The sequence below is a fragment of the Hylaeus volcanicus genome, chromosome 6 (genome assembly GCF_026283585.1).
Source record: "Hylaeus volcanicus isolate JK05 chromosome 6, UHH_iyHylVolc1.0_haploid, whole genome shotgun sequence".
NCBI lineage: Eukaryota > Metazoa > Arthropoda > Insecta > Hymenoptera > Colletidae > Hylaeus > Hylaeus volcanicus.
The window spans coordinates 10,912,087-10,926,753 of NC_071981.1; the positions used below are offsets into that span (position 1 = coordinate 10,912,087).

At 36.0% G+C, this 14,667-nt stretch overlaps 1 protein-coding gene across 9 annotated transcripts in view; it reads left to right on the top strand.

Annotated features, from left to right (window-relative positions):
- The first annotated feature begins 912 nt into the window (after positions 1 to 912).
- The window catches only part of LOC128878821 (protein abrupt), a 145,252-nt gene continuing 131,497 nt past the window's right edge, over positions 913 to 14,667 (top strand). The window contains exon 1 of one of the 9 annotated variants that reach the window (XM_054127366.1): positions 913 to 2,282. The gene's annotated coding sequence lies outside the window, so the exon portion shown is untranslated. The remainder of the gene's footprint in view (positions 2,283 to 14,667) is intronic. The other 8 variants (XM_054127367.1, XM_054127368.1, XM_054127369.1 and 5 more) reach the window with 8 other exon arrangements.

Genomic DNA, 14,667 nt, shown 5'->3' on the forward strand with positions numbered 1-14,667 from the left:
ATTCCAACTTTTGTGACTCGAATATTGCATACTTGTGAAAGGTTTGATTCTTTCTAACATCTAGCTACCTGTAAGTACCTTTGTGAAACTTGCAGGTACTCATTCCAGTGTTCGATACTAACTTATATAGAGTGAATACATTTTGAGTATAATCATCGCAACCTTATTACTTTTGAGAAGTATTCGAAACGCATGAAATAAAACATGGATATTGAAAATGACGCAAATTCATGGATATACAAGGTGCGGCAGAAATAACTCCCACATTTTAAAAAACGATTAAAAAAGTATTTTTTACTTTATGTTTTAAAAATTATGTCGTCCAAATGATGGCCTTTACAGGTGATACACATTTGGAGACCATCTGGAAAATTTTGCGCTGACGACGCCCTGTATGGACCGTAGCTCGGCGGATTTAAGTCCATGTGACTTTTTTCTGCGGGGATACGTCAAGACCGAGGTTTTCAAACATTGTCCTTGGTCCTTGAATTAAAGGGGGCCATCCGAAAGTAAATTGAAAGAATTTCCTCCGAAATGCTAGCGAGAGTAATGGAAAACTTTCAAGAACGACTCCAAATGTGTATCGCTCGTAAAGGCCACCATTTGGACGACATAATTTTTAAAACATAAAGTAAAAAATACTTTTTTATATCTAGATTTAAGAAATAAAAAGTATCTAGTGTTATCTCGTACCACTTTTTTTCTATCGTTTTTTAAAATGTGTGAATTATTTCTGCCGCACCCTGTATATAGAACTTGACCCCATCCTTAGTTCTCCCTTTCCCTTAGGTCGAAAAATAAAGCTTGTAATTTAAAGAATTACGTCATTCGTATCTTAAGATTTAATCTCCACGCTCTTACCAAACACACACCAAGAGAGATGCTCGGATAGCGTCGCGCGTCGGTGCCAGGCCGCGTTGGTGTGTTGCATAGCTGGACTTCCGGTCGGAAGAGGCGAGCATAGCATCGGCAACTCTTGTACCAAGCGAGGCGGCGAACGATGCCGGAGCTGGTCGCATATCGTGGAGACGCGAGTCAGCGCGGTGCGGCTGTGGCGGCCAGGCACGTCCATCATCCCCGCAGCTACGCCGTAAGGTGGCAACATTACTCTCGCGAGAGAGGTTTAGTTAGAGGTAGAGTTAGGCGCAAGGGGCAATGCTACCGCTCGCGCGCCAACAACGCGCCGAGAGGGGAGGTTGTGTAGCGCTCTAGTAGCGTGTCAGCTAGCGATGGAGGGGATGAGCCGCCAGCGCTAGACTGAGCCAACCGCGACGCCTGGTGGGAGACGAGAGTCATTCGTTCGATGGTGGGGGAATGACAAGGTAGAACGAGAGCGAGCGCTGCAGGCGAGACCGAGACAGAGATAGAAGGCGGAGGGGGAGCGAGAGGCCGCCGAAAGCGCATAGCGGCCCATAATTCGGTGCGCCGCCCCGCAATCAGGTTCGTGCTTGATGTTTCCAACCGCCTCGCTCGTCGCAGCCGGGAGAGAGAGACGGTAGTGCACGTTTTTACGTTTGCTCGTCAACTCCGTCGTCTAAGCACGGTCTCGGGTATCGAAGCGCTCGGTGCTCGTTCGCGCCGTCACCTTTATTCGTATCTCGTTCTTCTCGGCTGCCTCGCGCGTCCCGTTGTTGTTTATACTCCGGGCAGCTGGCCGACAGACACCCCGTTCGCGCGTTGCTACGTACGTTCATACTCGCGGAACCGGAAGGGCAGCGGGTGTCACCGTGACGAAAAAGCACAGAAGTGTGAGGGAACAACCTGAATCGGAGGAAGAAGACGCAGGAACGCGGTGGCTCTATACGTTTATCGCCGGCAGACTCGTGACAGGATCGCGCGTCTGCCAGTCAGTCAACCAACCGACCATTCATTCGGTCGGTCGATCAGTCAGTGCCGGGTTATACACCACACACGTCCGCTAGTCACGAGTTCCTCGATGGTAAATAGCTCGATCGTCTTAGCTTGGTTTCGTAAGTGAAGAGAGTACGAGAATCTCGTGTTGTTACACGATTTGTGATCCTTCGACCAGGACTGTCGTTTGTTCCCCCGTGCTAAGCACCCAAGGAAATGTGTTGCCACGGACACGGCCCCAGTGATTGATGAATTCGTGATACTTGCGTTGAATTCTCGTATCTTTTTTTTTTATTTTTTTTTTTTTTGGTGATTGTGCTGGTTCGCTAATGTACCTCGTCGTCATCGGTAAGACGGACTTCTCAACTGCTGTCTTGCGTCGATCGTTAGAACATCGTCTTCCTGCTTCGCTGATTCGTCCACGTCGTCACGTAAATATAAAATAAAACACGCAATTGCATGTCCAAAAACCCGCGTTCCGCACATTCACACGTGTGCGCACGTGCAGGAACGTTAGAGCCGCGTACCCGCCGTCGTTACACGGCTCTGATTATCAACGAGTTATTACCGCGATACTAATTAAGTTTAATCGCAAGGCCGCCGTTCGTTAAAGTTAATTGCACGATCGACCACGGCCCACGTCGTTAACTACGTCGTCGCCGCTTGGCTACAGCCATGCTTTTATAGAAACTACGTAGGCTCTATCGAGAGGACGCGCGCCGGATAACCATACGATCCCTTTGCCGCTCGATTTTTCATCTTGCGTCATCGGTCCCTTTCCGGCAGAGTTGGCCAAAATTGAATACGTATAATAGATGGCGAATAAAGGCAACGCGTAGAGACCTGCTCGTGACGTTCGTTCTTCTCGTTAATCATTCGGAGTAATGTTTATCCGTTTACCCGTGAAATATAATGTTCTTCTATCGTTCAAAATCTAATTTTTATTCAATAAATAGCGAATGGAAATTTATCTGTTATTCGTCATTTGACATTTTCATCTAAATTTTCCTTGTTTTTATCATCACTCGTTTAGGTATCGAAGATAAAACAGATTTCTTTAGATTTATTAAACTTCGAAAATATCTGAGTTATATCTATTATTAAAACCTTGGTTTCGGGGCAATTTCGCGTCTTTTCTCTCAATCGTCCTACGATGGAAAAAATTGTTATAAAATAACAATGCAGTGATTAATATTTTTTATATTTTTAAGGGGTAAATTACTTTTTCCAGTCATAATTTGCAGTGACGTATTACAATTAAAGCGCTCGCATTCGTTTACTTGCTGAATTTTAACTCAACTTTTTGACTTACGATGGGGTCTGAAAATTTACCGTTCAACTCTGATATCGATAGACTGCGACCTAAATGTCAGGTACATAATCTTGAACTCATACTACCGATGCATGAAAATAGTGCTTCATCTATAAGAATGATATTTTATAATAATTGTTTAATTAATAATATGGTCGACACACATGTATGTACAATTAATGATGTAGCGTATCCAACGGTATGTTCTTCAATTATTCATTACTTCTCCAAATAATTCTCGATGATTAATTTGTACACGTGTCGCTACATTTATCATACGAAATTTATTGGTGTCATCCGTTAGCGATGTTAAACTTTGAGTCAGTCTAAAAGAAGGCCTTCACCGTAAGCTGAACCATGGAATTAATAAATCCTTACTCCGTTCTGTGCTTACGACCAATAAGGAGTGGATACTTTCCTAAACACATTAGTCAGGGTTTTATATTATCGAGCAAAATAATTACTTCTCATTAATTTCTACAAACATAGTTTAATGTGTTTATTAAACGTTACGACCAGTTATGTATACTGTGATCCTCCAAGAGAACCACAGAGGATCTAGAGGAGCAAAAACGTTTCGATAATTGGTCGAAGCGTTTAATAAGCATGCACATTGAACTATGCATGTACAGCTATGAATTATGTGGATTCATTATCAATAATAACAAGCATTATATATTGCAAATATTACTATCGTCTAGTTAAAACTTGTAAAGTACGTCAATGCGGTATTTGTGTCGTATCATACATACATACACCTTGTAAACGTATTTCACATTTTTTTTTTACAAATTAATTAACTTCGATTTAAACTCCGAGTCGATCATTCAGCAAGTCGCCGTGGTAATGGCATAGAAATGATAAAGGATATGATAAAAAAAAAACTTAAGAGGAAAAGAGTATAACAAACATAAGCTGTTCCTCGTTTCCAAGAATATTTATGAAGAAAGAGATAGGGATATGCAGTTGACAAGCAAATACTAATTTCTTGTATGTAAATTGCTTTTATGGTATTTGCGATAAATTGTTAATAGAAATTGACAAACATGTCGAAGCATACTAACATATTTCTACTTATTTTGCTATATTTAGAAATTTAAATGCATACGAAACACTATCAAGAGAATATGACAAGTGTATCGTGTGATCAATGAACATTTGCGCAATGTTTTTAAATCGACGTTTGACAGTTTGTAATGTTTCATGATCAGTACTACATTTGCACACACATGAAGTCCTTGTGTTTAAAGTAATCTGTATTGCTTGTGTCTTGTAGCTGATAGAGTTTGAAATTTATACTATTCGTGAGAACTCAAATTTTTATTACGGACATAAGTACAAGAGTTAAGTAAATTATGAAATGTCTACGCGTTACAAAAAAATTCTAATCTATCATGTTCTGGCCATTGATAACCATAAACTATTCTAATTCTCACATGGATTCGTACAGCAACCAATTTAAAATAAATGGTCCCTGTACAAATACTTATTACACTGACTGTATATCGATTCCGATTAAAACTGTTATGAAAACTGATAGAATTTTATAACTCATGAACATTACAATTCTTACGCATGTCAGTTTCGATTTTAATGCTTCAAGATCGATATTATATCGGTTCTATACGAATTACGGTTCCTATCGATTCTCCTATTTATTTCGCTATAACATTTATTTCTACAAATTATATTTAGAAATTTGAATTTCTCGTAATTTTGTTACATTTTAATATTATAAAGAATATCATGAATCACTTTTGTAATCGCTTTCGAACGATATGGAGACAAAATGTTAATATGTATCCGTTAAAATTACATTGTATTGAGGGTTCATACATACTGTAGACAAAAAAATCTCCTTTCGAAATACAGACGTTTCTTATATTTCTAACTATTCACAAATACAAATTCGGTTTTTTTCTCTTCTTGCGTCAACGACACATCTTTGCCAATTTTCTTACACCTCTCCAAGTAACAATTTTTCTGTTTCCAATCATTTTGTTGTAAGTCGTACGGGTTTTAGTACATTCATTAAATCGATTACTTTAGTCCACTCTAGTTACGGTAGCTTTAAACCTTCAAAGCGTATTTTTCGCAATAGCCTTTTAATTTGAATAATCTTTCCAACATATCATATCATGAGTGCCACCTTGTTGCGCAAGCAAGTATTGCAGTGTTTGCATGTGTTGCTAGTAATTTTTGCAAACTGAATAGAAATAAATGTATATTAGTTGTAGAAATTAATTCTGTGTCTTTACATTCACTCATTTATAACTTTTATTCATGTTTAAGTAGAAATATTCACTTGGTATTTTGTTTCTACAACTATATACGTTCTTTGGGATGTGTGACTGAGGGAAGATTCAAAGTTATATGATTTTTCTTTACTAATACGTGGTAAGTTTACTCTTGAAAAACGCAGAATTAATTTCTACATCTAATAATCGTACATGACACTTACAATATTTTTTTGATTCTTATAACTGTTCCCAGAACCGAAATCGATATCATAACTGTTTTCAACCCCCGAGTAAAAGGAAGAGCTACACCTTTATTTCAAATAGTAATAAAAAATTAGTATGGAGTATAGTGTAGCAGAGACGATGAGAATATTCGAGTTTTTCTTGAGAGAATATAAACGATAATTTCTCTCAAAATATCTTTAATAAAAGATATTGAGATTTACATAGAGTATCGTATTAGAGATTACGAATCGTACCGTATTTGACAACATTTTTGACAAGCATAACGATCCGAACGGTAACGATGTCCTGAGAACAAAAAAAGGGAGACAGATAGCGTGAAGGGTCACGCAAACGAGACACACGCATATTAGACGGTCTCGTTACCGTTCGTATACTTGTTGCGATAAAAGGGGCGCAGGGAAGAAAAACACGAGTGTTGAGGTAAATCGATTAAGGTATAATATCTAATCAAGAGTTCGAAAACAGCGATTTTTCACGAATTTTTTTCGAAAAGCGTTTACATTCCGTTTTTTTGAATCTTTTTAAATTGATAGTAGATTTTTGTGTGTACGTTTATATATTTTTGTTACAAAGGTATTAATTTGTCGAGATGCTACGATTGATTTTCGAGAGCACTTTCAAAAAAGGTGTAACATTTTTAGTTTATACGTTCAAGATTATGCACTTAATGAAAATGTAAAAACTGGAAAATCGATTTTTTTTAAATCATAAGCAGATGTAACGCCTTATCGTATAGGAAGTCATTTAAACGAGACATTTCAACAAAATATTCCTGAAATGATGAGAAATTAAAAACAAAGGACATTGTGACGTAAGTAAAAGAAAATAAATAAAAAGAAACTACATCATTTCAAATCGTAGTAAAAAATTTATATTAGGTATAGTTGGGCTCAATTTTTTATTTACTTTTTACTTATACCACCATGATTCTATTCATTCATTATCTGTTACTCTAATCAATTGCGTCCATCTTGCGACGAACAGTATTTAAGTTTTTCCCATGGAAAAACCATCAACAGAACAGTTCGATTCCACCTTCGAATTCGACACCAGCCTTTGACTTTATGGTAATGCCAGAGTCGACTCTACGCACATGTCACTCCGGATCGTGGACTAGGAATTTGTTAAAGTTCGTAAGCCGTTGCGGCACGTACGCACGTCCTCACATTGTGTGCGACGCGTGTGATCAATAAATCGAGCTGTGCAGCACGCACACAACGCGTGACTATATGCACGCACGTGGGGGTTCACACTGTTGCAATGCTACCTAAAACCGTAGCCCAAACGTAAGACCTTTTCTTCCCCCGTGGCTGCAAAACTGTATGGAACCGACACGGGACCCGCAGGTCGGAACCGTTCACGGTGCATAAAATTTCTTCGAGCAGAATCGACTCTCGTAGACCCACAATTTCGTGCGATATTCTCGGTACAAGAGTTTTGCGACGATCGATACATTCGCGACAAAAATCTCAACTTTTAACGTACTCCGGGCCGGTTAAATATCACCTGGTGTAAGCGTGAACGACTGAAGAATATTTCATTTACACTTTGACTCTGGATAATGTAGATATGTGTTGTGAAGATTTTCATTCTAACTTACACTTTTTAATTTGTAATTATCAATGGTTCTCAACTTCTTTTACTAGAAGTAAAAGTATTGCCTTTCTTTCCATAATTAACATATGAAAATTAGTTATTTTTCTGTGCATGGTATGCATGGAAACAATTATTGAGATGTAGGGAAACTTCGCAATATTCTCCGACTATACTCCAAAATAAAACTCAATCGTCGAAATTGCGACTTCTTGCTCTAATATAGATATTCATAGTTCTAGTATCGATAATGACGAAATAAAACAATAAGTTGAAAACAATTATTCAAATTCGAGAAACCTCAATTATGAACATTTCTAAACGATTTATAATGTATTATAAATTTGTTTTGAAACAAATGTATACACAAAACGAAACTATTCATTAACTGTTAGGTTTTGAGCTAAGAAAGATAAATATCATTTTAATCAGAATTTTACGTATATTCGATATGTTGACGTAAACATGTAACAATCATGTTTCTTCTACTTATAAAAGGAACACATGCACTGTAGAATGTACCTCTTCGAATCATGCAACTTTTGTATATAGAGTTTTTTCATCTAATACATACTTTAAGAGTTAATCAAGGAGTGCAAGTTGCTTGGACTAACCTGTATATACAGTGAAAAGTAATTTACTTTTCCAAAGTAAAGCGACTAAAAGAAAAAACGTGAAATCGGTATGAAGTTAAAGTACTAATGAATAGAACAGCTTAGAATTAGACATCCGTTGTAGTAAAGCAAACCAAAAAAATCGAAGTATATTAGTCCTTCTGTTAAAGTAAAAAATTGTTGAGACTAAAGTATCAATTTCTTATTCATTCTGGTTGACGTCAGAATAGATTTACCTCGTCGTTAAGCAAGTTATAATCGAGTATCAGTAAGTAGTCGAAGAAAACAAATAAGATATAAGTATGTGGGGTCAATCGAGACCCCGGAAATCGTAGGTATACGATTCATATAATCGACGGACATTAGAAACGGAATGGTTGCGATTATAGTCAAATTTTTGTGAGGATAAATAGCTGTTGGTTCGTACACTTTCTCCTTGGCCTATCATTCTACAGGCTTCCCGTCGTGTTTTTTGATAAACTCGATACGAAGCTTCCTGGACGTGAGAGACCAATGTCGGACACATAATGAATGTACGCACGTGCATTATCTCGCGTAGTAATACGCATGCATGCTCATGGGAAGGTCAAATGGGTTAACTTTCGCATTTAAAATGACGGTCCTCGCTTTGAAAATGTTTCATCGATGACACTTGCGTATTACCAATTAAGCATTGCAAAATATCTAGTATCTCAAATGACCCCATATATTTCTAAATCAAGAAGTTTCTAGATATTTATAGCTTATCTCGCTTCCTTTAATTATTAATTCATCCTTACTGTAAGTACTAGTATTTTACAAGTATAGACATTAAGGGGCTTGGAACATCAAAAAATGAAAAAAAAAAATCACTTTTTTTTATTTATTTTTTTTCTACGTTTTTTTTTTATTTATTTTTTAATTCTACAGAAAGAAAATTGAATTTGTAGCACTAAAAGTGGTAAACAAAATTTTTTTCACAATATTTCTTTTTTTCTTACAAAAAAAGTTCGACGACACGAACTTAGTAAAAAGAACGCGATAAAACTGTAAAAAATATAAGGAAATACAACTGAAAACTTTCTCGATGAGAAAACAGCGATAGTCAAATTTGCGGAAGACCGGACACGCAATTACCTTGGTCACAGCCATAGGGTATTGTTTGCTATGGTAAAGAAGACAGTAAATTTTCGAAATAACAGTGTTTAAATCGATTTTGATAAAATTAAGTACGATTTGATAACATTTATATCGATAGTTGAACGGGAAATAGAAATTTTTAGTTTTTTTGCGTCTCCTGAAAACCTAGGTTTTTGATACAAAGGTACACTTTTCTCAGAAACGGTTAGGCCGATATGATCCAAATTTTTTACACGTGTGTTTTGATAGTTCGGCCTAATTTACACCGAGGATGTTTTCAATATTTTGATTCCAAAAAAAGTTATCGCCGCGCAAACCTATACATTTTTTTTTGTCAACTTTACACATTTTTAAAAAATTGACCATTTGGAATTTCAAAAAAATCCTCGGTGTACATTAGGCCCAATTATCTGAAAACACGTGTAAAAAATTTGGTTCATATCAGCCTAACCGTTTCTGAGAAAAGTGTACCTTTGTATCAAAAACCTAGGTTTTTAGGAGACGCAAAAAAACTAAAAATTTCTATTTCCCATTCGATTATCGTTATAAATGTTATCAAATCGTATTTAATTTTATCGAAATCGATTAAAACACTGCTTTTTCGGAAATTTACTGTCTTCTTTACACTAGAAAGCAATACCCTATGGCTGTGACCAAAGTAATTGCGTGTCCGGTCTTCCGCAAATTTGACTATCGCTGTTTTCTCATCGAGAAAGTTTTCAGTTGTATTTCCTTATATTTTTTACAGTTTTATCGCGTTCTTTTTACTAAGTTCGTGTTGTCGAACTTTTTTCGTGAGAAAAAAAGAAATTTTGTGAAAAAAAGTGAATTTTTTTTTATTTTTTGATGTTCCAAGCCCCTTAAGTTACATCATAAATTAAAGTTACGTTAAAAAGAAAAGTAAAAATAATGTGAACACTCAAATTTGTTATGTTTTGCTTCAATTATTTTCTTGATGAAGGAATTGCAGCACCTTTCAAATTTCCTTAATTTGTTTATAAGTGTATATTTTATTTATCCGAATTTTGAAGAAAAAGTGTAAATAGAAATATGTCGACTACTGCAAAGTTTTTGGTCAGACTACTCCCCTGAATGCGCGTCGCGAGGATCCCTCGAGCCCTTGTCTTTCCACATGGCAGCCGATGGTTATTTGATCGATACGAGCCCTCGCGCCTCGGTTCTTCGCTTTTCACCGTGAGCATAGCGACCCTTTTATTAATGACCGACTCGCATGCATCTCGATAAGCTGATAGTCCCGAGGCATTCGGGGACGTGTATTGTACGTTCCACACACGAGACGCATTGATGTTCCTGAAGCTAAATAATGCCTATAACCTCCTCGATCCGGGGACATATCTCCCACCGAAGGCCAAAGCTAGTGAACACAAATGAGCAAACCTTATCCCTCTCACATCTGAAAATTTCCAATGAAAACACGTTTTATCTGGTACTACAATTCCAGACAAGTACTACCTCCTCTCATTCGATGTTACTTCCTTATTCACTAACATACCAAAGAACTCTATTGCACGTAGATATGTACGTTATCACTTCTTCCAAATAAAATCAGTGGATCCATCCGTGTGTAGTCAAATCTGTGTTTGTGTAGTCTTGTTTTATGCGATTTTCTTGTGTACGATTTGTTTTATGCGATTCTTTTTATGCGGTATACGAAAATAATATTAAATTTGAATTTAACAAACACGAGCATACGTATAATTGCAATCGATTATTAACCAGTCAGCTGTGGCTCCGTCTTTTGAGAGCGCGCACATATGTGTCGCGAAAATCGAGCAATCACAGAGTTATTCAATTGACAATTTTATTATTAATATTTACTTATTTGGTTAACGTAAACATATATTACATACATATTAAACGAAACACTAAACGAACTAAATTTTACGTACGATGAGTATACTCGTCCAACACAGCCGACTGGTTAATAAAGGAAGGAGAGCAAAGTGACGATCGCATATTGTTGGAACGTGTCTAGTGCATTGTGGATAGTGTATGTCGTGACATTAATTACATGCTTACCGACCTTCGAAGTACGTACATACACACCTTGTGACCATTAAGATAGGATTAATTTTTAAGTAAGATTAAAAGTACGTTAATTATTTTTTCTATTTACATATAGTTTTTTTTTATGATTTTTATTTTATTTTTAGACATACATAAGTGCTACCTTAGAATGAATATTTCTAATTGAGACTTTTTTTCTTTAAAATGGTATGAAAAATGATTTGTTATAGCTATTTATGAAGTTACTAAATATTTTTTGTGCGTTTTTTTTTTATGCAGTCCATATATACCGCACAAAAACAGCTTTGACTGTATAAGAATTCATATACGTACGCTACTCAATTAACATTGGTATTGTTTCCATTAAATAGAAATTTGTTTCTAATGTTTTTTGTGTTTCAAAAATCTTCAAGTTCTATAAAAATGGACCCTTATAATGACATCAGTTCGTGTGAGTACGTATTTGATTTTGCTCTGTCACATGGCGAAGTTACACGCACAAAAATACGATCTAGATGATTATCATGATTACCCCTTCTTTTCTAACCATGCATCCCATATAACTTAAATTGCATGCGTGTAAAGATGTTTACTCTTGGATATTTCTTACTGGTGACGCTATAATACACACTAGGGTACCAACCCGTGGCATTCGGGGACAGCCAGACGGCAGGCGGTGATTACGCACACACGAAGGTCGTATCTTTCCGGACGATTTATTAACTACAGTCGGTCTGGGTTCCCTTCGATTCGCATGATTCGATTGACTGGGTTCCGCGAACAACCGTATCAACGGAACGGAATGAATGCTCATTTATGAAGTCATTCGAAGCATTTTCTTGTACCCACGATCTTCCTTTTTTTCTGATCAAAATTTGAAGTACACGAGCATATTGAATTATTTTTAATCCTTTAAACTCGAATGTTTCCTCCGAGGAGACATCGTAAGTCTAGCAAAATCTGTTTTGATATTTTTTATTTTTCTGAAGTTTCCCTTTACCATCCATTTGCTGCCATAACTCAATAACTATGCATAATTTTAACACTTCATCTACCGAGAGCCTATAAGGCTTTTTAATTCAAGCGTTAATTCTACCTCCTGGAATAAATTAACTGTGTGGTTGGTTGTTTACTCAAATTTTAGAAACATACAAGGCTTTTAATATATCCAGTAACAGTATCTTGTTTGTTATATTTTATTATTGATATTTTATATATTCTTGCATTTGTTCACATACTCATAAATTTCCTGATATTTTCATTTGTCATAAATGCATAAATATCCGCAGTCTGAATCGCTCTGTACTATTCAATTGTAGGTAAAATGAAGTCGATATCTTCATTAGTTTCTGAGACAATAGCTTGCAACACTTCATGCAGACCACTCTGTGTAAATATTATTTATACGCAACAGAATAAATGCTCGTTCGTTGTTTTCAAATATCTGCTTATCGCTCGGTTATCGATCGTTTAATTCGCGCGCCTCGTAATCCCATCGTTATCGAGTCGATGGGACAAAAGAGTCACACGCGTTAACGGAATGACGCGTCCTGCAATTTTACACCACGAATCGTAATTGGAAATCTCGAGGCGAACGAAGAAATCGTCTCACTCGACACGATAACGTGTAAACACGTTTGATCCGCGGTGATCCGTCTGTCGCAGATTTTTATCATTCCCACGATTCACGACAGGTATTAATCGCCTGGCTTTCCGATACATCTGAGGTAGAACAGAACAACAACGACCGTGTTAAAATCCATAAAGATATAGCGTTGGTAACTAAAACAAATATAGTAATTTAGTTTGCATGAATACACTGTATTTTCATAGGTAGGAAATCTACATATGTTTTGATTCCACTTTGAGTTCTATTTGTTATGTATATAGCGTAGCGATTTATAAAATGTAGAATAATTTCTGTTTACAAATTATAATGAAACGAAAAGAAATAACAAGATAAAGTTATTATATGTGGATTAATATTTAAGGCAGTAATCGATGATAAAAGAGATTAGTATATTTTTTTTTATTTAGTGCAATAATACGTCTGAAATAAAAATATTACGACATATCGCTTCAATATTAAAGGTAGAAATAATAAAATCAAAGTCTAAGAAAACGTATTATCTCTTCAAAAGAAGTCTGTTGGATATAATTTATGTTAATTATTAATCCTTTGCATTCGAGGTCTTTCTGTCTGGTATCTACTAGCAACTCGAGATGCTTTCTTAGTATTCTATTGCCACGAATGCTAAGCTTAATCAGATCACCTTTACCTCGTCGACAATCATTTTATCGGTACTTCGAATTCCAAAGTAATTGAACCTAAACAAACATTACTGGTTGTCGAATTACTGTGTCAACCCTAGTGGTGTTAATAATAATAAAAGGGAACAATTTGAGTAAGAAACTATTAATGTAAAGTTACGGATATTTCATTCATCGTTCGGAATTTCTATCTCGTTAAAATTTTGATCATCGGGGGTTCGGAAGCATAGTCCAAGTAACAGTTTATATCTTTGTTTAAACATTGTTTCACTGTTGTACACTTAAAAAAACACATTACCTTGAAAATGGTTGAAACATTATTGCGGAATTTTCTGTAATTGGTGTCACATTCCAGACAATATAAAGAAAATATCGGGTTTTAATATTGGAAACACCTGGCGCCATTATTGCACTTCCCGAGCGTAGTTGGTAAATTTTATTTTTCCCCTGATGCTCCGAAAGTCGTTTCACTCTACCGAAGAACTCATTTCGTACAGAAGTGTTCAAGGAATGGCGTGATATTTTTTATGATCCTGTGACGCATCGCTTTACTTTTATGCGACTGCAATCGTTGGAGAATATTGTACCGTCCAGAAGTCACTGAACACTTAGTAAATGAAGAATAAGAACGAATTGTCATTATGAAATAAAACTTACAATTGTTAATTTCTTTCGTTATTATGACACTGTTAATAATATCATATATAAATGATTTTACCAAAAAGTTGACAAATAATCTTAAATTTCGTTCTTATCAAAATCGTTAATATTTCTGAGCTATTTCTTGTATCCTTCCTGGATTATTCTCTATAAAATCACCTTTTATCTCAAAAATGTTTATTTTGAAATTTTTATTTCATTTCACAAGTACGATTGCACTCATTATACAGAGCGTATTGCAGGGTGCATTATAATTAAAGTGTTTTCTAATCGTTTTAAGGTACTTAGCTTTACACTTACTTAGCTAAGTTCTTCGTACCATTACGCATAACATAGAACGATGATTGTGTTTAAAGTATATGTTCAAAGTAACAACCATTCGTTTCACTGCACGCTTCGGTAAAACATCTCGAGGTCTTGCATAATGAATCGTTCATACTCTAAACTCTTGAGATATCAGTCATTGTACGCTGTGCGTAATGGTGCAAAGTGCTTAGCATAAAAAATAAGAAGCTGAATTTCGTGTAAACAGTTTGCAGATCGACGTTTACAGAGACACTATTGTATGCGAGTGTATAGTTTCATTGGTCAGTTAAGAATTTATGAGAGAGCTTAAAGGTAAAGTAATATCTGATGAAATTTTGATTTGTGTAAAAGTTTTGACCAAACACGTGCAGCCTCTTCGAATAATCTCAAATAAAAATAAGGAACTTCAGTAATTCGTATTAATGTC